The sequence below is a fragment of the Puma concolor genome, chromosome D2, assembly GCF_028749965.1.
Source record: "Puma concolor isolate L17-30 chromosome D2, mPumCon1.1.hap2, whole genome shotgun sequence".
In the NCBI taxonomy this organism is placed as follows: domain Eukaryota; kingdom Metazoa; phylum Chordata; class Mammalia; order Carnivora; family Felidae; genus Puma; species Puma concolor.
Window position 1 is genome coordinate 40,039,335 of NC_141677.1, and position 23,154 is coordinate 40,062,488.

The 23,154-nt window shown below is 58.9% G+C and overlaps 1 protein-coding gene and 1 long non-coding RNA gene across 6 annotated transcripts in view; one reads left to right on the forward strand and one right to left on the reverse strand.

Moving 5' to 3' along the window:
* ZMIZ1 (zinc finger MIZ-type containing 1) overlaps positions 1-23,154 on the forward strand; it is a 231,956-nt gene that overhangs the window by 82,541 nt on the left and 126,261 nt on the right. For 3 of the 5 annotated variants that reach the window (XM_086680113.1, XM_086680109.1, XM_086680112.1), the window contains exon 3: positions 2,921-3,000. The exons of 1 other annotated variant lie outside the window; for it this stretch is intronic. The gene's annotated coding sequence lies outside the window, so the exon portion shown is untranslated. The remainder of the gene's footprint in view (positions 1-2,920; positions 3,001-23,154) is intronic. One more of the 5 variants, XM_086680110.1, reaches the window with a different exon arrangement.
* On the reverse strand, positions 4,527-6,981 carry LOC147576010 (uncharacterized). The gene is made up of 2 exons (XR_015241666.1): positions 6,772-6,981; positions 4,527-5,161 (listed from the first exon to the last, which is right to left on the reverse strand). It is a non-coding gene; the product is annotated as an uncharacterized LOC147576010 (long non-coding RNA).

The following is a 23,154-nucleotide window of genomic DNA, read 5'->3' on the forward strand; positions in this document are numbered from 1 at the left end:
ACACGCCCATTTCGCGTTAAGCTGTCACAGCCACCAGGGCCCAAGGAGCACATGTGTTCACGTGATTAGCAGCACGTGACCGGAACCCTGAACTCCAGCTCAGGGATGCCATTGGTACGGCCACCTGCCTACAGACCACACTGGGCTGTCTGACCCCCTCCCCCAGTGGCCTGTGGGTAAGTGAATGCTCTGGCCGATACTGGGCTCTACAAGGTCAGCTCGAAGCCTCGCTGATGGGTGAACAGCTAGAGGGGTCACCAGTCTCTGTTTAGAAAGGAGATGAGGGCTCAGAGAGGCCAAGTGACCTGCTCAAGGTCACCCAGCATTAAAGGGCAAACCAGGGATTCCAATCCAGCTCTGCCTACCCTTGTTATCGACCTCACCACTGAGGACAAGACCAGGGCTCCAGCCCAGAACGTGGGTTCCGAACCTTCAGCAGTTGTAGAGAACAACCAGTCACTTACCCACAGGCCTGGAGCCACAGGCACAGAGTCTCCAGGGTGCCCCACATCCTGGATGCCCTGTGGCACAGGCACCTTGGTCCTCCAGCAATCCCGGATTGGCCCTGCGTCTACTCTGGGCCAGCCTCAGCCCCAAGCAGCTAGTCCTGTACCTCCCCTCAGGCCCGGGTCCTCCCAGGGCATCCCTGCAGGAAGAAAGGTCGGGAAGGTGGGTGTGTATGGGAGAAGGTATCTGGGTCCTGGGACACTCCCCACCCCAGAGTGACCTTTGCCGTGTCCCAGGCCCAGCCTTGCCACTCTCCAGCTGTGATACCTCTGGCCACGCTATCCTCCCTCAGAACTCGGTTTCCTGCTCCGCAAAATGGGCTCCCACCCTGCCCTGTCCTGCCCTGCCCCTGGGAGCTCCAGACACACAATGAGAATGAAAGCGTGGTTTGACCTGCAGTCTGCAAGCCCCTTTCTGCCCTTCTGGCCTTCATAGTCAGAGGCTGCCTTGGCCAGGCTGTCTCCCCACTGCCCGCCCCTCCGAGGCTCACAGGGAAGTTGATAGCCCCCAGCCTATCTCTGTGCGCTCGCTGTGTGACCTTGGATATATCTCTTCCCCTCTCTGGTCTGTTTGCCCCTCTGCACGGGCCCAACAAAGAGCCTGGGTGGCTGAGGGCCACGGGGCCCGCGCGGAGGCACCGTGAGCTGGAGTACCCCGAAGCGGCAGGATGGGCGGGTGTTGTTCCTCGGGGCCTGGACGTTGCTCACTGTGTGAGCGAGGACTTTCCGGCTCTGGCTTCTATCTCAGCTGCCAAAATAATTATTTTCTCTTTGTCAGCGGGTCTGCGGGCCAGCTCGCCTCTGGGAAAGGCCTGAGCTGTGGGTGGTGGGGAGGCAGGAGGCTGATTCCGGTTCTGCCCCAGCCACTGATTTGCTGCGTGTCCCTGGGATGGGGGTGGGCGCTGCCTCTCTTCAGGCCTCAGTTTCCTCCACTTACTAAGCCCCACACTTGGTAAGAGGGCGAAACACAGACTTGAACCAGCCACAGCACCCACTTCTCTCCCACTGCCCAGTGGGGTAGGCCAGGTTTGAGGCCTCCAGCGGCCCCCTGGCATGTGTGAGAGCCCACAACTAATGTGGCCTGCACACTCCCTCTCCCTCTGTTAGCCATGGGCTCGTCCCAAGAGACATTCAGCCCGCAGTCCAGTTTCCCATTTCTTAGAGGAGGATGTGCAGGCCTACGGAGCGTGGCAGTTGCCTGGAGCCCCCCAGGGAGGCACCTTCAAAGCTGGGACCCAAACTTGGGGTTCTGTGGCTGGCACCCCGCGGCCGGGACTCCAGAGAAGTCCACCTGCCAGGCCCTTGGGTCTGGTCCTCCAGGATCTGTAGGGAGGTGGAACAGAGTAAAAAGCACGGGTGGCCCCTGAGGAGGTGGGCGGGTCGGAACCTGCCCCCCAACTGTGAGGATAATCAACAGTGGGGGACAGGGGACCAGGGTGTCCATGCCTTCTCCCTCCCTCTGACATCTCCACATACCCAGTGCACCCCTGCCTCTCTGCCTGCTGTTCCCTCTGCTATGAGCACCACTCTCTCTGGTCTGGACCCCCAGAACAGCCTACATGCCGGTCTCGCTGCCTCCCAGGGTCCCTCCCAAGCCCTTCTCCCCCCAACAGCCATGGGAATCTTTTCAAACTGGAACTAGGGTTATGTCCCTCGGCTGTTCAGACCCTCCCGTGGCTCTCAGTGATTGGCCATGCCCCTTGACCCCCACTCACCCCACCTCTCCTTCCCTCATCACACCTACCACCCGCCCGCTCTCAAGTCCTTCACTGAAGCAGGCTTTCTTCCCTGTCTTTGAGTCTTTGCATATGCTGGTCCCTCTGCCTGGAATGCTGTTCCATGCATCTTGGCCTGCCTCTCTTCTGGCTCATCCTTTGACTTTACTTCCCCAGGGAGGCTCCCCTGAACCTTGACTCCATGCTGCGTAGCCCCTGTACGCATTCTTTCTGGCAGATGCCCCTTCTAATTATGTAGCGTTTAACTGTTGGAACCCCCACAGGGACAGGAACCCCCGTCCCATTCACAGCTCAGGATGTTTGTTCAGTGTTTCTTGAGCGAATGAATGAACAACACTGAGTGCTTCTGTCCCCGTATGTCCTTAGATGCTCCTAGAAGGCCTGAGAGAGCTTGTGATCCCATTTGACAGGTGAGGAAACCAAAACCCAGGGAGGCCAGGGGCATATCCACATAGCTGGTAACGGGCAGATGGGGGTGTCAGGGGATTGTTGGTGTCAGGGCACTCCATGATTATGCCCCTCTTCCGCTCAGCCCCTCTGAGTCTCCATCTGTCAAATGGGGATGACTTGGTTTTGCCCAGTAGGTGGGGGTGGGGGGGGTGGGGGGGGGGAAGTGTCAGCCCGATCGGTTCCAGGGCTGCCATGAGGGGCTCCTCTGACCACCCCTTCCCCTTGCAGCAGGATGGAACTGCAGTGAGGTGCGGGGGCTGAGCACTGCTGACCAGACGTGGGACGCTGGTGGTTCGCGGGTCACTGAGGTAGGTGTGCGGCGGGTGGGGAAGGCTTGGCCCGGGTGCTTGGAGAAGGGGCAGGCACGTCCTGAGTAGCGACTAGGTGTTAGCCCTGGCATACCCAGCCTTTGACTGGGCCTCGGCCCTGGTGGGCGGGACTGGGTGCTGCCCCGCCCCCTGCTTAGACCTCGTCGGCCCCAGAGGCCTCTGGGACCTGGCCTTTGTCCAGAGTGCCTGCCGGGGAAGGGCTGGGGGAGAGCACCCAGGGAGAGGGGCAGGTTTGGGGTCCCCAGCCTTGGCGCAGCACCTGTGTCTGTACCACTCAGCCCGGGATGCGTGGGCCCGCATGCCAAGCAACATGGCGGCCACGCAGGAAGAGGCCTGGGTGAGCAGAAAGGCCTATTTGCTGAAATGGGCAGTGTGTCTGGCCACCTCCTTGTCTCCCGCAAACACGCTGAGGTGCACGCACGAATCTCTGGGCTCTGGAGTGAAGAGTGACTGCGTTCAAATCCTGGCTCTGCCACCTGTCCAATGTGGCCTTGTGCGGTTTCTCTGTGCCTTGATTTACCTGTCTGTAAAAATGGGATGGGTCCCAGCACCTGCCCGCACAGGTGCGTGGACACACCTGGCACCAGAGGCGCTCAGGAGGACACGTCAGAGTCACTGTCAAGGATCCTGGGACCCTTCCTTCTTTCCATACACTGCAGCTCCCGCATCCCCTCCTCCCTGAGCGCCCAGCAATGCCAGGATGGACACGGACTGGTCATCCAACATAATGAGGGGGTGGGGGCTCCCAGGGAGCTCCCAAGAGCAGCAGGAACCAGAAGGTTCTGAGGCTGAGCCTCCCGGCCCTGCCTCTGGCCTGGACACCAGCGTGTCTCATCACAGAGAGGCATTTTAGGGTTGATTGCACTTGGCCCCGTGCCAGAGGGTGACCTGTGTAATCCCTCTTTACTCTGTGGTTCCCAACCCAGAGATGAGAGGCCTTCACAAAAGTGCTGACTTGGGCCAGGGCCCTTTGTCCCAAGGCTCTGGGGCCCAGCGGGGGGAGGCAGAATCTTTGCTCTGGCATGAGGCCTTGCCTGATCATGTCCCTGCTGCCCTCAACTCCCCTCCTGAGGCCCCCGTGCTCGTAGGTGCCCAGACACGGGGCCAGGCAAGCCCTGGGATGCTGCACGCTTCAGTCAGGCTCTGGAACCAAGGGGCAGGGCTGCAGGAGGTCCCGGCTCCCTGCCATCGGCTCGTGACCTTGGGCAAGACTTTCACTTTTGTGAGAGTGGGGGCCAGGGTTCTCATCAGAAAACAGGGATAATTATACCAGCCCTTCTGGGAAGGCCGTTACGGCGACGCTCGGAAGCCTGAAATATTTTTAAATGTTAGAGCTTAGTGAGAGTCTACTGTGTACCAGGCACCATGCTCCTTAAATACATATTTCTCCCCGCAGTAATCCCGTGAGGAGGTGTGTTTAGTGCCTCGTCCTTTCTCCAGAGGCTCAAAGTGGTTAAGAAACCCATAGAGCTGTAAGTAGCAGCATGGGGATTTGAACTGTGGAATGAAGCGGCCCATGATGCCTTAGAGACCAGGGGCGGAGCCACAGGCCGGCCTGAGGTGGGTGCTCAGGAAACCGCCTCCCTCTCCGCCTTGTGCTTTGGCCTGGCCCTCCAAGCCCCGCTGCCCTCAGGAACCAGAGGGTGGCCCCTGAAGGCTGGCGACCGCCCCTCCCCAGAGGGCCTGCCGGCAACCCGATAAGGCTAGGGGGACCCACTGCTAATTGTGAGGTAACCTCTGAATTCTCCTTCACGGTGGGTTCTCTTTTCGGATGTGTTTCAAGGTAATTCATTCCCTTTCCAGAAATTGCTAGTGGCGGAGCATTAGGCAGCTGGTAATTAATCATAGGAGCGGCTTGGAGTTTATTTAAAAAAAAAAAAAAAAAAAAAGGCAGACTAGAAAGCCTTGATGGAAAAAGAAAAGAAAAGAAAACCACTCCAAGGCAAGGGTGGTAATCAATACCTCAGTGTCCTAGAAACGGCTGGGGGTGGGGTGGCGGACACGCCTCTCCTCCTTTTCTTCCTGGGGCTGACAGATGGTCAGTGCCTGCAGTAGCCTGTGCGAGGCTCTGCCCTTCACCGTCAGCTCCCTGGGCCTCGTTGAGCAAGTCACTGCCTCTCCCCGGACTCAGCTTTGCCACCTGTAAAATGGGCGAAGGGCAGGTGCCAGACTAGAAACGGATATTGTGATGATGTTTGTTCACTGCCACATCCTGGTACCTGGTCCTATTATAATTTGGAGCGACAGCTGGAGTGAGGGGCCAGCTCTTTCACTCTGCAAGCTAATGTTAAAGGACAGCCTTGCCCAGCAGACTGGCCCAGCAGAGCTCGGGCCCCTCCATGGCAGCCACACCGTCTCCCTGGCATCCTCAAGTTCAGCTTTCCAAGAGTCTGAGCCGTCTGGAGATATTTTTCAGTTGCCCTCTGAGTGGGTAGTGAGCTCCTCGTCGCCAAAAGTGTGCAAGCTGGGGCCGCACGGGGCAGTCAGGCAGCAGACTGGGTGGGAGAGCATCCCTGAGTTTGAGACAGAACATGAGGTGCTCCAGGGTGGACGCGGGAGGCTGGACGAGCAGAGAGGGGAGCCCCTGCCCAGAGGTCCCCTGGGGAGGGCTGGAAGAGGCCGCTAAGAGGGGTTGGCCATGGAGGACACCTGTGCTTTGCGCTTTGGTGCCTGTTCCCTCCAGAAGGAAGGAGGTGCGTGTGAGTCTCTCTGTCTCTGTGTGGTTCTCTGTGTGCCCGTGCTTCTCTCCTGCCCGGCTCCCCCCGTCTCCTCACAAAGGCACCCCCACTCTGCCCCCTTAGCTCACCCACTTTCTCCCTGTGCCACGTCCAGTGCTCCCCCTTGAGCCCCCTCTGGAATTTCTCTCTGAGCCCCAGGACCTTCTCGCTTCCGCTCTCCTTACCCTCAGAGACACTCCTAGCCAGGCGTCCCCGCAGACATCTGCTCTGCGTCTGCTCTGTGTCATCGCCTCTGTCATTGCCAGGACTCAGCAGAACTGAGACCTCCCGGGCTCCCAACCTGCCGCCCTGAGCCTTGTTCTTGCAGCTCTGGCGGCACACGGCTCCCCCCACCCCCACCCTGCTCTTTGGAGGTATCCAAGGCAGTGCCCCGCACTCCCGGCTTCGGAGGCTGTGCGCTCCGTGTGGCCTTGAGCTGGAGCAGACGCCATCCCGTCTCCAGGGACCCCCCCCGTGCCGACCACTCGGGATGGAGCCCGAACTCCCGGCTGCCCTGTGCTGTCCTGGGCACCTGGGCCTCTGGCTGCAGGCTAAAGCAGGGAAGCGAGAGGGGGCGTGTGTCCACTCACAGGGGCGGTTGGAGCCTGGCATTGCCCTCCAGCGCTAATAAAACTCCTGCTGTAATTAGAAGTGAGGTGTCCGAGAGCTGGCTGCCTGGCGGGAGCCAGTGTGTGCTCATGAATAAATAAGTTGTCCTCTCCCGAGGGGAGAAGGAACCAGAGGGTGGCCTCCCAGAGAACCACGGTCCTGAGGGTCTCAGCGGTCCGTGAGGTAGGCTGCTGTGTTCTGGTGGCTGGACACCTCCATTCACGTGGACGCCTTCTGGAAGCTCCCTCGGCCCCCATCCCTGGCCGTCAGACTCCCTGGGAGCGCCAGCCGCCGTGCACCGGCAGACTCAGCCTGGCACTCGAAGCCACCACCGCCGGCCCCAGCCTCCTTGCAGGGCCGCGTCACACGCTAGCTGTCCGCCAGTGCCCTGGGCTGCAGCTTCCCTGTGCCGCCCCCTCCTCACCTTTATGACACGTCCCCGCCATGGCACCTTTGCTCCTGCCCTTCCTTCTGCCTTGAAAGCCCTCCACCCGCGTTGCTGTGTGGCTGGAAACTTTTGGAGCCTTCCTCAAGCCGTGCTTCCTCTACAGGGTCAGACGTGGCCTCCACACCCCCTGGGCCCCACGCCCTCCGCTTCCCAGAGGCCCTGCTCCTTTCCTCCCTGAACTCTCTCAACTCCGAACCCTCTTTATGCTCCTGTGTTTCTAGACTGCCTGCCCCCTTATCTTCTCTTTTGTCTTGACTGTGTATTGGAAGGATAACCTCTTGGCTCCCCTGTGCTCTTTTTTCCTCCTGAGTCTTTGACACCTGGTGTGTATTTAACGCCTACACCGCCCGCAGACGCCGGTGTTCAGCGGCCCCGTGGGGTTCCCTCATTCGCAGGTGGGGAAACTGAGGCTGGGAAAGGCAGTCTTGCAGATAAGAGTTGGCAGGGTGAGTGCGTGCCTTCCCTGTAGGCAAGGCTCTGCTACCTTTCTGCAGTTTAAAGTAAGGAACTGGGGCACGGGGCATGGGGCACTGGTCATAGAGGTAAATTGAGGTGGACAGGACCGTGGCTAGTACCTAGGCAACCACACCTTCAAAGAGAGGGGACATGTTGTGAGGGTTCCATTTCCCTCCCCGTGGGTTCTGGGGTCCTGGTGCTTCCCCCACCGAATCCCCAAACAGCCCTAGACCGAGGGGACCAACACAGGGTGAGCCACATGGGGATCAGTGCTACGCCTTATCACTGCACGCACAGCATACAGCCTAGAGCACTGGGGTTCAGGGGGTCCGAGCACCCAGCTCCTCCCAGGAAGAGAGGATGGCCCCTGTCCTCCTGCCGCGCCATCCAGGACGCAATCTGAACTGCAGAGGCGCCCAAGTGCGTGTCCGTGGAGGATTCCCACACGGTGGGGAGATGCCTGGGTCAGGCAAAGCTCCGAAAGCGGGAGGGGGAGGAGGGAGTTGTCCCTGCAGATCCTGGCCCCGCCCCCGCTGGCCTGGAGGGACCTCCCAGGGGCACACCAGCAGCAGAAAAACCCCTCCAGAGCCCTGTGCCCTCTGGAGCCAGTTTCCCCCTTTGGGACCTGCAGTCCCCACCGGCTGCACATTGCTGCCTGCTCCGTTGACAGCTGGTCTCTTGTTTGCCTCTGCCTAGGGATCGTGGCAGGAAGTCTTGGAAGGTCCAGGTGCTGGGCTCATCCTCCCCCTGCCCCGGGTCCCCCACCACAGGCAGAGCTGGGGCCAAAGCCCAAGGAGGACCCCCCTCCCAAGGGCTACCTCCTCCCACCTGCGGAGGGCTGCAGAGCTTATGCGTGCTGAGCTAGCCCCGCGAGACACATCTAGCCCGTCCTTCAGCCCCCTGCACCCATGGCTTTTCCTTGTCTCCGCTCCTCCATGCCAGCCACCTGCTGTCTCCCCTGCAGGGCTGGAAACCCCTCAAAGAAGGCTCGGGGCAGACTGAACCTTGTCCCCCATCCACCAGGCATGCATGGCTCCTAGTACGCCTATGCTGAACAGGCAGGCACTCACCTGTATGCCCTTAGTTTTCTTTGGGGACGGCAAGATTTTATCTGGTGTGCCAGTTCTTAAATTTTTTTTTTTTAACATTTATTTATTTTTGAGACAGAGAGAGACAGAGCATGAACGGGGTGGGGTCAGAGAGAGAGGGAGACACAGAATCCAAAACAGGCTCCAGGCTCTGAGCTGTCAGCACAGAGCCCGACGCGGGGCTCGAACTCACGGACCGCAAGATCATGACCTGAGCCGAAGTCGGACGCTTCACCGACTGAGCCACCCAGGCGCCCCTGGTGTGCCAGTTCTTAATGCGCCGGGCGGGCTGTGTTAAGAAGGATTCTGAGTCTGTGTGTTTCTCAGCAAGTCCATTTGTCAGGTGTCTCGGTCCTGGGCTGTGGCCAGTGCAGGCGTGGGGAGGAGACGGTGACCTCAGTGTGGTTCCCCAGGTGTCCGTCTACTGAGGCTCCTGGGCAGACTGCCCTGCGAACCTTCCAGAGCCCCTGGGGTTATAGGGACCACATAACTCCCAGAGAGCTGACTGGGGAGCACCGGTCCCATGCCCACCACTCCGGTTAATGCGATCATGTGAAAGCTTTTTCCTCACATCTGTCTTTCCTGTTAAGTGCTTCTCACCCTTCTTCCGTTCCGGTTTGGGAAGCAGCACATCTTGCCTCACAGCTGTTTGGGACCCTCCGCTGCTTCCCCGAGGCTCTTTGGGGGCCTCTTTAAGAGCCTGTGGGAGCATCTCTGCTTCATAACCCCGGTGGGATGCTCCCGTGCTGCCCCCATCTGGCCCACGCTCTGGTTGGCCGATGGGACAGCCTAGTGTGTGACGGGTCTCACTGGGTGGCCCCTGGTGAGGTCTCTCAGCCCCACCTCCACCCGACTCCCAACCGCCCTGGGTCACCCTGGCCTGGGGAGCCAGCCCCCTGCACCCCCACCGTCTCTGCTCCCGGCAGATGCCCTCTCAGCCAAGGCTCCCGACCATCCTCCGCCCAGCAGCTCCAGGGTGGCCAAGCACTGAGCCAGGAGAACTTTGATGAACGAACACTCGTAAATAACCCAAAACATTTTTCTCTGTGTGTGGAAGAAACACAACAAAAACACCCACATCCCCTGGCCAGCTTCGCCTGTCCCGTCGCAGCTCCAGGAGGGCTGGTCCAGGTCATCCCATGCCTGCCAGGGGCTCCTTCAGCGGCGGCTTGCATACCTCCAATGCTGGGGAGCTCACCACCTCCCATAAGGGTTTGCTCATGCATGTACACTTCAGTGTGGTAAGGGATGCTTTATGACATGGGGTTAAAGCATGGGTTTCAGGAACAGTTGGTTCTGGGTTCAAGACCTTGTCTTGCCACCTGTCAGCTGGGTGAGTCTGGACAAGTGGCTTCTATCTCTGATACCCTCGGTTAGATCGTAGATGAGGAAAATCTGCAAGTGGGGAGAGGCCTGCCTGTCTGCCAGGGGTGCCAGCAGCCCTGTGTGGCATCAGCCTTCTCTGGTAATGGAAGACGGATGCCCTCAGGGAGCTGCCCCCACCCCTCAGCACTGGAACATCTGCTTGAGGTTGGCATCGGGTCTGGCAGCCAGATACCTCCCTCCCCGGGACACCGGCCTCCTGGGTCCTCTCTGGAGCTCTCCAGTGGAAACTTTCAGGATGGCGATTCCACATGGAGACACGGTACTTCCCCAAAGTGCCAACACACACAGATCACCAGGGGCACTTGTTCAAATGCAGATTCTCAGGTGTCTCTCTTGGAGTCCGATTCTGTAGGTCTGGAGTTGGGCCTAGGGTTCTGAATTTTTAACCAGTGCCCCACTTAACACCTATGATCATGCCAGTCTGGGACACATGGATGCCTGTAAAAGGGAGCTGGCCTAGAGGTTGGGCCCTGGACAGTGTCATGGCCTTCCTGATTGAACTTGGGCAAACCTGTCGCTCTCTGTGGCTGAGTTTTCTCCTGAATTCACCAGGGGTTTCGGGGATCTGTAAGGGCTCTTCCTATTCTTCTAGCCCCATGATAATAAGAAGGACATTCCCTGGGGTCCTCTCTGCCATGACCCCTGAGGCAGACCTCTGGGTTTCAGCCCCATTCCCTCTGGCCACAGAACATTCGGGTCATCAGCCGCTGGCCAGCCCCAGAGCCCCAGGGACAGAGAAGCTGTTCCCTGGACGCGATGTGTCATTTAGTGGTGGTTCCCCTGGGCCTTCCAGGAGGCTTTCAGATCAGCAGGCATCTGCCGAATCCACTCAGATTGGAAATGTCTTCTGCACGCTGAGATAGACCGCTAACTCGGAGCCAGCCGAGGGAGGCAGGATGAAGTGGGGTTATCTGGCTCCTCCGAGGGGCCTCAGAGCTTTACTAGTTAACACACACAGAGGCCTGGAGCGTCAGAACTAGGGAGTGGCCTTGTGGAGCCCCCTCTTTTTATCGACGGGGAAAGTGAGGCCCCAGGAGGAAAATGAGTTGCTAGGTCACCCGGGGACCAGTCTGGTCTCTGGGCCATGCCTGCCACCCACCACACCTCCCCTTGGGCCGTCTTTCTGGGATGGATATTCTCCCCCACCCACCACAAGGCCTGAGCCCTAAACCAGCCCTCTGCTGCTCCTGGGAAGAAATGGGGCCATCTCAGGACAGGGACCAAGGGGCTGCCTGCTCCCGAAACACTGGGCCCTTCTTTGATCTGCACTGTCAGCCTGAATCAACAGCCCCTGCTTAGCTCCCGGTCCCCCACCCCAGCCAGGACAGCCCCCATGGAAAGTTTCCAGGAATATCCACGCTGAGGGCAACATGAGCCAGAATGAAAAGGCTCTCACTCCCTGGCTCCCTCCCATTTTCCACTCGCTGGTGCTCAAGGGAGTTAATAAGCAGAGGTGAAAACACCGGTCCTGTCCTAATGAGACCTTGTTTGAGGCGGCTAGGGCCTGGCAGGTGACAGAGGAGGAATTATTCACCATCTAGGCGTTCACCCGTCCCCCCGCCGCCCGCCCCCCCCCCCCCCCCCGCAACTGGGATGATGTCAGGACCTGGGGCGCAGAGTCTGGGCTGTGCTGTCACTCAGACGAGGGAGCAGGGCTCCTTTGACCACTGGCATCCAGCTTACATAGCCAGCCTTGGGTGTGGGCCGGGGTGGGCGGCTCAATCTCCTCCCCGGGCCAGGAGCCCAGCCGGGCCCTCGGTTCTTACCCGGCGCCTGATACCAGACCCACCTCAAGCCCTTTGCATAAGCCGGTTCCTCCTCCCCACACTCTCCCTCTGTAAGCAGTAAGGCAGCAGTATTTAGTAAGCACCTACTGTTTGCCTGGATCTGTGCTCAGCTCTTGGGGAGATAAGGCGACAGAAGACCCTAGGCCAGCCCTTAGGTTGGCACAGCCTAGGCCAAAGTTCGCTTGCAGGGAAGAGAATTAGTCATACCCAGTGCTCTGGGACCAGGAAGGTGTTGAGATCAAGGAGAAGGAGCTCTTGAGAAGTATGGGATATGGAAGGCTTCCCGGAGGAGGCTGGCTGGAGCAGATGGACACTCAAAGGATTCTGAGGATTTCCAGTGGGGCTGAAGGTGAGGCAGGAAAAGCATAGGCTTAGGTCAGGGTATCGCCCAGACCAGGACCCCGGATAAGCGCCTGCTTGGGCAGGTGAGTGTAGTATACTGTGAGCTTGTGCTTGGGGGTGGTGGGAGGAGGTGGCTGGGTGATGGCATTTGTGTCCCAGAGCACCGGTGGGAACACACCGTGGCAAGGAACGAACAGCAGGGAGGCCGCTGGACAGAGCAAGGCTGGGGCTATGCTATTGAAGCAGCCACGGGCTTCAGCCTGGCGCCTCGTAGGCCATGTATCTGCTGAGCGAATGAGCCGTACAGGGGTGACTGTCCTGTAATTGTGGTGGGAATGAGCAGTACAGGGCGGGCACTCGGCAAATGCTGATTGGGTGAAGGGTACATGGCATGCACTTGGCCGTCTGACAAGTGAGAACCCAGGTCGCAACAGAGACCAGGAGGCAGGGGTGGGCAGAGCCCAGAGCAGCCCCAGAGTAATTCTTCAGAACCCGGGGTAGGAGATGCCCGCCAGGGGCACATTTGTGGCTCCTGACAGAGTGAGGACTCGGCGGGCCAAGTTGCTCAGGGCCCTGCTGCAGTGGGGGCCTCGAGGGGCATGCTTGTACACGCCTTCAGGACACCCCCAAGACAGACCCAGCCGCCCTACAGCCTCTGGGACAGGGAGAAAATGACTACCCATCACACGTGTGTCACTGAAAGGCAGAGGACAGCGGAGCTCCAGGGCCCTTAGTCAGTACTAATAACGAGAGCGATAATAATAACGATGCCCGGGTGTCTGGGTGGCTCAGTGGGTTAAGCGTCCAACCTTGGCTCAGGTCATGTCTCAGTGTTCACGAGTTCGAGCCCCGCATCGGGCTCTGTGCTGACAGCCCAGAGCCTGGAGCCTGCTTCGGATTCTGTGTCGCCCTCTCTCTTTGCCCCTCCCCCGCTCATGCTCGGTCTCTCTAGCTCTCTCAAGAATAAATAATAAACGTTAAAAAAAAAAATAAAAGAAATAATAACGATGCCAGCAGGGAGTGCGGCATCTCCCTTGGTCTGAAACCCTTTGAGGTGGGACCAGCATCATCTCCGTGTGATGGGTGAGGAAACTGAGGCAGGAGGTGGTTAGGAAGATAGCCGAAGTCTCCAGGCGGCAAAGCCAGGATGGGAACTCGTGATGTCTGACTGTGACTCTCCCGTGGGGCTCATCCCACCCAGCCCTCACTGCCAACATGCGGAACATCTGTTTTGACCCAAAGAAGGAAGACACAGACTCTGAGAAATCATTTGAAATCGTCCATGATCGCTCTGTACACAGGTCCTTCTGGTCCCTTCCCAGCTTTGTGGGAAGGTGAACACCCAGTGGTTAGAGAATGGGCCCTTCCCCTGAATCGGGCTTTTGTAATGCAAGTAAATTACCTGCGAGCCGTTTGATAATTTAGGTGTTTAAATGGTAATGACTGTGGGGCCAGCCCAGGAGGAGGGGAGGAGGCCGTGAGTCAGATGGGAGATTCAACAGGCACTTAATCTCAGTGCAGTAGGACTTTTCTAAATCTGCCCGTTCTGCACGAAGAACCAACTGACCAGAGACACTGGGCCACCTCCCCCTGGGGCTGGGCCACGCTGGACGTTCTTGGCTCTGTCAGAGAGGGTTGCGGAGCTTCTGGAGGGTGGCAAGAGCTTGGTGGCTGTGAGTACAGAAGATTGCGAAGGTTCAGGGGACAACCTGTGTGTCCCAGTTGCCAGCAGATCCCTCAGGCTCCAAGGACAACCTGCTGCTTTTTTAGGGGTTTGGGGAGGGGTCTCCTGGATAGTAATAAGGAAGAATTTTAAGAATAGACCTTGTTCAGCAAACGGAGAGAGAAGTGACTTGCCCAGGGTCATGCAGCCAGGATTTAAGACCGAATCCTTGCTGTTAATCACTGTGATATCGCGCTGTGTGTGTGTGTGTGTGTGTGTGTGTGTGTGTGTGTGTGCGCGCGTGCGTGCGTGTGTGGTTTTGGGTAGTCTTAATGACAGTTGTGTTAATCAGCACCTGCACCGTATAATTTGTATACATTATCTAATTTAATTTTCCTAAAGCCTATTTTGCAAGTGAGTAAACTGTTGGGCAGAGAAGTTAAGTCATACAGTCATATGGTCACACAGCCCTTGGGCGATGGGGTCAGAACTTGAACCCAGCTCCATGTGACGTTCAAGCCTGAGCCCAACCAGACTCAGGGCACCGAGGACCCGCTCTGGGCATTGCCAGGGGAGAGCCCCTGCCAACCAGGAAGATCAGAGGTGGCTTCCTGGAGATAGATGGGTTTTGTCTCCGACAGACCAGGTATCTTGAACTTTCAGGTCCCAAGCTGTGTAAGGCCCCATCACCTGACCTCCCAGAGGCTCTTCCTCTTGGTCATAAAAGAAGAAAAAGGCTTCCTTCCTGCAGCCCAGAAGGACCAGGCAGGTGGAGGGTGTGTTACCCACGTTCAGCTGGGCTTGCTGAAGCAGCCAGCATCGCCATGGGTTACGCCTGCCCAGATCAGGGCCCAGAGCCCTTCCCAAGCATCAACTCGGAGCCTTGCAACCAGGGCAGCTCAGCTTTGGGGGGGCCAGAGACACACAGCTCCCGCTGGGAGTTGCAGGGAAAGGCCAGGACAAAGTAGATGGAACAGTGTGAGAAGACATAGGGCACAGCCAGCACGCAGTTGTTGGCTGCAGGGAGGGGAGTGGGAGCAGCGGTTTGTAATGAGGTCCAGTGGCTCACACGCTCTTCAGGGGGCAGCGGGGAGCCAGCAAGGACACCGACACAGAAGGACACGGCGCGTCACTTCTCACTGAACTGTCATTGAAATGCAGCTTGTGGTAGCCCAGAGATAGCACGCGGGCAGGTAGTGGCTCTGCTCCCCTGGATGCTGGCGGGAAAGAGGTGCTCATGGCGGGGAGCCCGGCTGTAGCTGCGCCGTCCTTCTGCACGTCTGGCCTTTCAAATGCAAGCCTGGTGGGGGCCGGGAATGGGAGAGGTCAACGAGTTCATTCAGAAACGGGGGTGGGGTGGAGAGAGGTACACACAGTGCCCCGGCTAAATGTGAGATTCCAGAGACACAGGGTGGTAGGGGCTGGGGGAAGCTCAGGGGCCAACAGATCCCACCTCCTCTAGCAAGAGGAAACCGAGGCCCAGAGACAGGAAGGGGCTGGTTCAGAGGGGCCCTGGGCGGAATTCCTTGTTTGTGCTCCTGCCCTCCGGCGGGGCTTGCCACCTCCCACTCCGTCTGACCTTCCGCCCCAGCTCTCCCCCTGACCACGAGTGGGGGGCAAGGCTGGAAGGGAGAAGGGTCAGCGTGCGTCGCCTGCAACACCTCGCTGAGCCTTGGAGGGCACAGAGCAAGGGCATTCCTAGCAGGGCATGGAGGGGGGCGGTGCCTCGGGGCCCCGCAGCCTGTCTTTCTCCGTTCCTAGACGCCGACCTTGCAGCACCTGGACAGGGAAGGAGAGCACCCAGAAAAGTCTGCCAGGGCTTTGGAGCTGGTGCGTCTGTGGCATGCTCTGTGTGTCTACCGCAGGGCCCCCTCCGTACCTCTGGCTTGTCTCCCTGTCCTCCCGCAGCGGGCCTCCCAGTCACGCTCATCCGTGCACCCTCTGTGGCTCTTCCCTGCACCCATCTTTGTCTCTCTCCTTCCTTGGCTCTCTTGTGTTTGTCCTGCCCAGGGCAGCTGCACAACTCCAGGGGGCGTCCCATCCACACCTGTTTGCTGTCTCGGGGCCTTTTCCTGACTCTCTCGGTGCTTCCCTGACTTGTGCCCTCTTTCTCGCTGCGTCTCTTGCTGTCTTTTTTCTCAGTCTCTTATTTTCCCTCTCTGGGCATGTCCCTGCATGTGTGTTGTCCCCCCTCCCCAGACGCATGCACACATGGTCTCCGCCCCTCTGTGGGCCGGGCGCGGGTTCCTCCCCACGCCTGAAGGCACAGCTCAGCTCCCTGCAGGCCGGCCAGCAGGAGGGCAGCCCGGAGCTGGAGCCCCGAGCACCCGCCCCCTTGGCAGCCTTGACGTTGTCCTTGCTGAGAAGGTTCTGTGTCCGTGTCTATAGTGGGCCTCCCTGGCCCAGCTCACGGGACTCCTGGGAGCCAGTGCGAGCCTGGCCATCACTCGCCTGGAAGGTGGCTCCCGTTTGGGAACAGGAATGCCCTGGATAGGAAGAAGAAGGGAGGGGACAGTTGGTGAAAAACACAAACAAGCAAGGGATTATGATCCCTGAAAATGTGCCCTTTGTCTAGTGTTGGAATTTGCCCAGAGAGCGAGCAGCGGGGCGCGGGGAGGGCGCCGGGCAGAGGGGCCAGGGTGGGAGCTGCCATGGAGCATTGGGTTGGGGCCGCTGGGTGCGGGCGGGGACGCGTCTCCTCCTCCCCTGGAAACGTCATAAATACGTGGCTGATGAGACGAGCCGCCAGGTCTCTCCAGACCCACCGTGTGAGCAGAGCCTCTTGCCCAACCACCGTCCTCCGTCAGTCATTCAGCAGACATTTATTTAACACCGCCTGTGTACCAGCGCTCTTCTGAGTGTTTGGGAGACATCAGTGAGCAGGAGACCAGGCCCCTGCCCTCAGGGAAGTGACATTCTAGCAGGGTGAGAAAGAGCAGAGATGTATTGAGCTCCGAGGCCTTCCTGAGCTCCGAGGCCTTCCTGACAGTCCCCTCGCCCATTCGTGCCACAGGGCGGCTGGCTGTCGTCGTGGAGGGCCTCCTGGGTGCCAGGACACAGCCTCCTCCCCGTCAGTGTAGACCAAGGCATTCAGTGCCCACTGGCTGAATGCACACCCCTGCTACAGGCATTTCGCAGTTTACCAGGAATTTCCAGAAGCACCTGGAGAGGGGAGGGACCCGCAGGACCTGTGTGGTAGGAGGCTTGCAGCCAGCCTGGGCTAGGGCAGCTTCAAACAGCAAGGAACAGAGCCGAGAGCAGCCCTGGGATGGGGTGGAGAAGGGAATTTTGCAGCACAGCACGAGGCCCCCAGCTCCGTGGTTGCCCACGACGTGATCCTAGAGAGGTTCCTAAACCCCGCTGTGCCTCGGTTTCCTCATCTGCAAGATACGAAGGTCAGACAGATCACAGGCTTGTTCTGAGCTCAAATGTGATCACGGTGCCCACTTGTAGGCGTGTGGTGTCGATCATCGGTCAATACTGTCACAGGGGACAGTCTCCCTTTGCCTGGGGGAGAATCTTCCCCCCTGGCAGTTGGGAATCTTCCAGTCTGGTTGGGAATCTTCCAATCTGGTTAGAGGTCATTCTTGCTTCACCATTGGGAAGCCTCTTCCCTCTGTGGGCCTCAGTTTCCCCATCTGTCTATCAAGAGAGTAGGGCTCGCCGACATGGGAGCCAGGAGGCCAGGGATTGCGCCTTGTGCGGTGGGATCACCGGGCACATCACCTGCTAACAAACCCCCATCAGCTGCCAGGCACCTGCAGCCAGAGTTGTTCCGGAGTAAGGCCACTTGGGGATCCCACGGGGTCCCCTCTGGGGTCCCGGGGCTCCACCGGGCCTGCCAGGGGTTCCCAACTGCAGCCAGGCCTGGAAGTTTTCTCCCCACACAAGCCGGCTGGTGGAGCGCCTGGCAAGGACCCGTAAATTGAAAACATGATGTTTCCTGTCAGAGGCCAGCGCGGGGCTGGACTCGGTGTGGCCTTAGAAAGCTGGCCTCGCTCTCAGGAAGCCCTGCTCCCCACAGCACCGCCACAAAAACAGTGGAAAAGTGAAACCTTTTCAAGTCTGTGTTTCCACTGTAAACAGGGGACGAGAGCTGGCCCCTCGCCTCCTGGCACTGCTCTGCTGTTCCTCCGCCCTGCGCCGGCCTGCCCAGTCTTTGGAGGCACCTCAGCTGCCCCTTCTGCCCCAGACAGCGTCCCTCCAACTCAGAGAAGCCCTGTCCCCCTAATCATGAGGGCTTCCAAGTTGAGTTCAAGCATTAGCCCTCAGTACCCGTCCTGTGACGTAAGAAAGACGAGGGGAGGAGACACGAGAGCACAGAGAGGGACAGGACTCGCCCGGTCACGCAGCGAAGTGAGGGCGGCTGTGGTCCCCTCCTTCATGCCTGCGGTGACTTCAGCAGGCCTGCAGGCCATGGCGGGAGGCTCGTCATGGCGGACGAGCGTGTGAGCCTGTGCAGAGCTGCTCCCCCCTGCAGCCAGAGTTCCTTTGACTTTGTCCAAGTCAAGATGGAGAGCCTAAGAATGTTCCTTTCTTCCTTACTGTAAAAGTAATGCACGCTTCTTGTAGAAAGCCTGAAAGTCCCATAAAAGTTGAAAGAAGAAAAATAAAAACTGTCCGTGACCGTCCCCACCGCTGGTCATGCTGACCAACATTCTGGTGTATTTCTTTCTGGTGACTTTATGACTTTTTTTTGTTCTTTCTCTTTTGGACTCAACTTATGTCATGAGCAGGTTTCGGGGTCATTCAGTGTTCCTAGAAAATGACTTGGTTTTTCTTTAAATTATTTTATTTTATTTATTTATTTTGAGAGAGACAGAGACAGCATGAGTGGGGGAGGGGCAGCGAGAGAGGGAGAGAGAGAGAATCCCGAGCAGGCTCTGCTTTGTCAGCACGGAGCCCGACATGGGGCCCGAACCCACGAATCTGTGAGATCATGACCTGAGCCAAAACCAAGAATCAGACGCTTAAGACTGAGCCACCCAGGCGCCCCTAGAAACTGTGATTCTTAATGGTTCCGTGGAAGGACCTGGAACAGGGCCAGGGCCATATCCTCCTTCACAGGTGTGTTTGGTCCCCGGCCTGGGTGTGATGTGGCATCGGTGGGGACACAGTGGAGAGAGGCCCCCAACCCTGGAGTTTATGCTGAAGGCACCCTGGCATGGACCTCGGGGTGGAGAACCCAAGCGGCTCTGATTCGGCATGTGACCTCGGGCCGGTCTGACCTCCCTTCCCATCTGTGAAATGGGCGAATGGGCTTCAGCCAAGTCCTCGTTCGTGGCTAGTCAGCCTGCTACAGAGGCCCTGCTCGCCAGCTGCCTGCAGACAGATTCTTTCCTTTATTCAGTCCAACGCCGAGTCCCTACTATGTGCAGGTATTGGCTCATCAATTTGACAAAAGGCCCCTGTTCCCAGGCCTTTTCTCCCCACCATTGTGCCTCCCACACTCCTGCCCCTCCTAACCCTCAACCTCCCCAGGCCCCCCTCCTCTCCAACCCCTCACCAGCCATGGGCTGGAGCCCGGCTGGGCGGGGGCGGCAGGGGTCCCAGCAGGAGCTATCTCCGGCCCCTTCCACCCACCAACGTCCTTGGTGGCCCTTAGACAGCTTTATGGAGGACGGATGGAGGCTGTCTCCCTCCTGGCAGGTTTATTTCTTCATTTTTCAAGACTTGCTCTGATTTTTCCACATCGGCTTCCCTGGTACCCCCCACCCCTCCCTCTGCATGCTTCCCCCTCCCTCCCCCTCCAATCTGTCAGCCCAGCCAGGAGAGAGGGCCACTGGCCTCCAAGGTGATTGAAATATTGGGGGTGGGGGGGGGGGAAGACAGGCCAGAGTTTTCCGCGTGAGTGCTTTTGGCTTCCTGCCCTTGGAAAGGGGCTGGAGGAGCGGGTACGGCTGGGGGCCGTGGGTGTCCCAGACAGTCCTGCTCTGTCTCCCGTCTGGGCTACAGATGAGCCCTGCCACTGATGGTGCAGGCTAGTCAAAGCTACTGCCCCTGTGCCCAGCCCAGCCCTGCTCAGGCCTCGGTTTTACCTCCAACTGAATGGGCAAGTCTGTAGGAAGGAGAGGCGTTAGGGCAGCCTCAGGCACTGACTCACATAGGAGAATCTCTTCCACATCTGCCGTCTGTGCTGCGGGACCGGGACCCAGTTTGAAGACACATAAAACATCTACTGTGTGCACCGGGCACATTCACATGCATAACTTCACATCAACCTCCCCTTTGAATAGTAACTCAGAGATAGGTGGCAACAGATAAGAGTTGCTGGCCTCGTTTTCACAGTTGAGAAACATGCCTGATCCAAACTCCCCCTGCTCACCTGTGGGCTCCTGGACGACCAGGGCTCTGTCTGGGGCTTTTCAGGTTCTCCGGGGAAAGCAGAAGGCCAGACACTCGAAAGAGACCCAATAAATGCTTGGTGAACTTCCTTCTACTGAAGGGAGACCAGAGAGGTGAAGTCACTAGCCCAAGGTCACACAGCTAGAGGTGGAGCCCTGCCTTGCCTGTCTCCAAGCCACTTCTCCTGGTCTAGGTGTTGCCAGAGAAGGCTGCCATTCTGGCTGGCATTGTCCAGCCACATGGCTGCTGTGGTGGCCTGAGAGCTTGGGGTTCCAGGTCCAACCCACTTCCCACGGGTGTCTGTGCCTCTGCTGGTAGGGCCGCGCGCACACCCTCTCTCTCCAGGCTGCCTTCCCTCAGAGGAGGGGCCGAGAGGGGAGAGCCCCCTCCCCCGCTCTGCTCTGCACTCCCGCTCATGGAAATGAAAAACACATTGGCTTCATTATCCCGGACTGAATGAGCAGGGTTGCCATGGCGACAGCCATCTCGGGCCGAGAGGGGGCAGGGAAGGGGCTGGCAAGGCCATGGCAAGTGGGGACCGGGCAGCAGGTGAGCAGGTGCACCAGGCGGGCAGACGGTAGGAACAATTGCTCCTCGTGCCGCCCGACCCTGCGCTGGGCCCCTGCCTTTAGATCACCACCCTGGGACCCAGAGAAGCAGGCAGGCCCCATCCTCTGCTGAGTGGCCTCTGGTCCACCTGTACTACTGGCTGTCCATCTGTCCCCTCCCTGGAGGATTGCTGAGGGTGAAGGTGGGCTCGTGCCTCGCACCATCCTAGAGGTCGAGAGCGAGGGAAAAGATGGGAGGTGGGGAGCCAGATGAAAGCAGTAAGCCCCCTCCCCAGCTGGGACCAGTCCTGGGGCTCCATGCCTGAGGGTGCCAGACTCTGCACACCCCAGGACTCCTGTGTGACCGGTGTCGTGCCGGGGACCCTGTCCTCAAGCATAACCCTCTCCAAAGAGGTTGGATCTTCAAATATCCACCAGGAAAGTCGGGGTGATGGTGGTTGTGGGGATGACAGCAGGGAGTCCTGAGCCAGCATAGTCTATGACTGTGGAGGCCCCAGGAAGGTATCCATGCCTCCAGGCCTGAGCTGGGCTGTCCCCATGGCCCTGACCCTGATAAGCCAGGCTTATCCCTCCCCGGGGCCTACGTCCCACCTGCCTCATGGCCTGTCACCCCAGGCCTTGAGTCTGAGAACAGCACCCCTAGGTAGGCCCAGGCTGTGCTCAGGCTGGTCCAAGGGAGACTGAATGTACCCCCTTTCTCCTCTGGGCCACCTGGTGGTGCGGGAGCCCAAGCTGGTCCTCTGGATTATTCTCGAGCAAACACTGCTGCCTCTCTTAGAGCAGATTGCCTCTGCCTGTCCCTCCTCACGATCCAGAGATGCCGGGACGGCTGCCGAGGGCCCCTGCCCAGGAGTACTGAGTGCCCACGAGGGACCTTGCCTTCAGGCAACACTGGTCAGAGAAACCCCACACTGACTCCAATTCCCGTTTCACCCTTGCTCCTAACCCTAAATTTAGACTGAGCCTCACCCCCAATCTTCTGGCCCAGTCCGCCTGGGCACGTTTCCAACTGCGCTCCGTCCAGCTTCTGTTCGGGCTGTTCTGTCCACCTGAATGCCCTTCCTTTGCAGCCTGCACATCGCCAAGTCTAACCTCCTCCTGCTGAGAGAGGCCATGTGACTTGTCCAAGGCCCCTGACAGTCAGGGCAGCATGGCCTGGGCTGGGACGTCTGTTCCCCATGGACATGGCTCAGGGGTCCGTATGGCCCTAGATCACGAGCCCAGCAGCTCCAGGGGCTGGGGACAGGTTCCCTGCCACTTCTTAGAGGGGAGGCAGAGAGCACCAACATTTTAGCTCCTTGACAGCTGTTCTCAGTGGGGAGGGGCCCAGGAGGGGTGCTCTGGGGCTGACCCCAGCCTTGCTGACCAGGCCTTAGTAAACGGAGACAGTCCTGGGGCCCCTCCCACAAATGGGCCGCGTGCCTCCCAGGAGACAGGTGGTGAGGAGCCTAGCCCGGCAGATGTGGTTGGGGTGTCCATGGCACCGCTCTAGCCTTGCCTTCCTGCCAAATGGAGGGCGGTGCCGAGGGGAAGGCAGCACAGGCAGGGGAAGCCCCAGCGCCTCCCTGGGGCAGAGGAAACCCAGGGGTTCTTAGCTGCAGGCAGATCCCAGGGGCTCATTCTAAAATGCTGGTTCCCCATCCATCCCAGGGAGGCCAGCGCAGAGCCCAGGGATCAGTGTGTTTGCAGCTTCCCAAACCCCAAACCCAACCCATGGGCTATGCTTGACTTGCTGCCTCCAGGCACCTAGCCAGCCTGCCTCAGGGTCCCAGGCCCTGTGCCTTGAGCCTCCGTGCAGAAGTCCCCCCTCCCTGTGCTTCTGGTCCCAGGCTCATGACCCCTTGCTGACCCTCCCTGCGTCATGTCCTACAGAGGGCCGGCCTCCGGCCAGCCCTGGGGCCTTGTGCCTACCCCTTCCCCGTCTTCCCTCTCATCCACGTCCCCCTGCCCCAAAGCCCATAGTGCCCATGACATTTGTCCCCTCCATTGACCTCCCCTGACTCCGGGGCTGTGTGTCCCGGGCCCACCTCCCAGCCACCACCACGGCTACCGCCCAGCTCCCCGCCCTCGGCTGAGGGCAGCCGCTGGGCAAAGCTGTCATTTTCCCTGCCAGGGATTATAGGTTTGGGACTGAGGGAGTCTGAACTGGAGGAGGAGGAGCCGGGACTCTCACCCCAATGCCAACCCCAAGAGACACCTCACGGAAAGGGTGGCCTGGTGCGGAGCGCTCTTTGGGCTGGGACAGGGATTCCTGTAACCAGGGTCACCCCAGCTCTATGTGTGCACGTGTGTGCAGTGTGGATGTCTGTGTGTGCCTGGCCTCTCAAGAGTCACGGGCTCTCTCATACTCATTTAATTTAATCCTCCCACAACTATCATGCAGGCAAACCGAACCCATTTTCCAGATAGAAAAGACACAGCTCAGAAAGGTTGCGGGGGGGGGGGGGGGGTGGTGGTGGTGCCTGAGTGGCTCAGTCAGTTAAGCGTCTGACTCTTGATTTCAGCTCAGGTCATGATCTCACAGTTGGTGAAATCGAGCCCCACGTTGGGCTGTACATTGGCAGGACGGAGCCTCCTTGGGATCCTCTCCCTCCCTCTCTCGCTGCCCCTCCCCAACTCACGCTCTCTCTCTCTTTCTCTGTGTGTCTTTCTCTCTCAAAATAAATAAACATTAAAGAAAAAAAAAAAAAAAAAAAAGGGCCGTGGACTAGCCTGGGTCACAC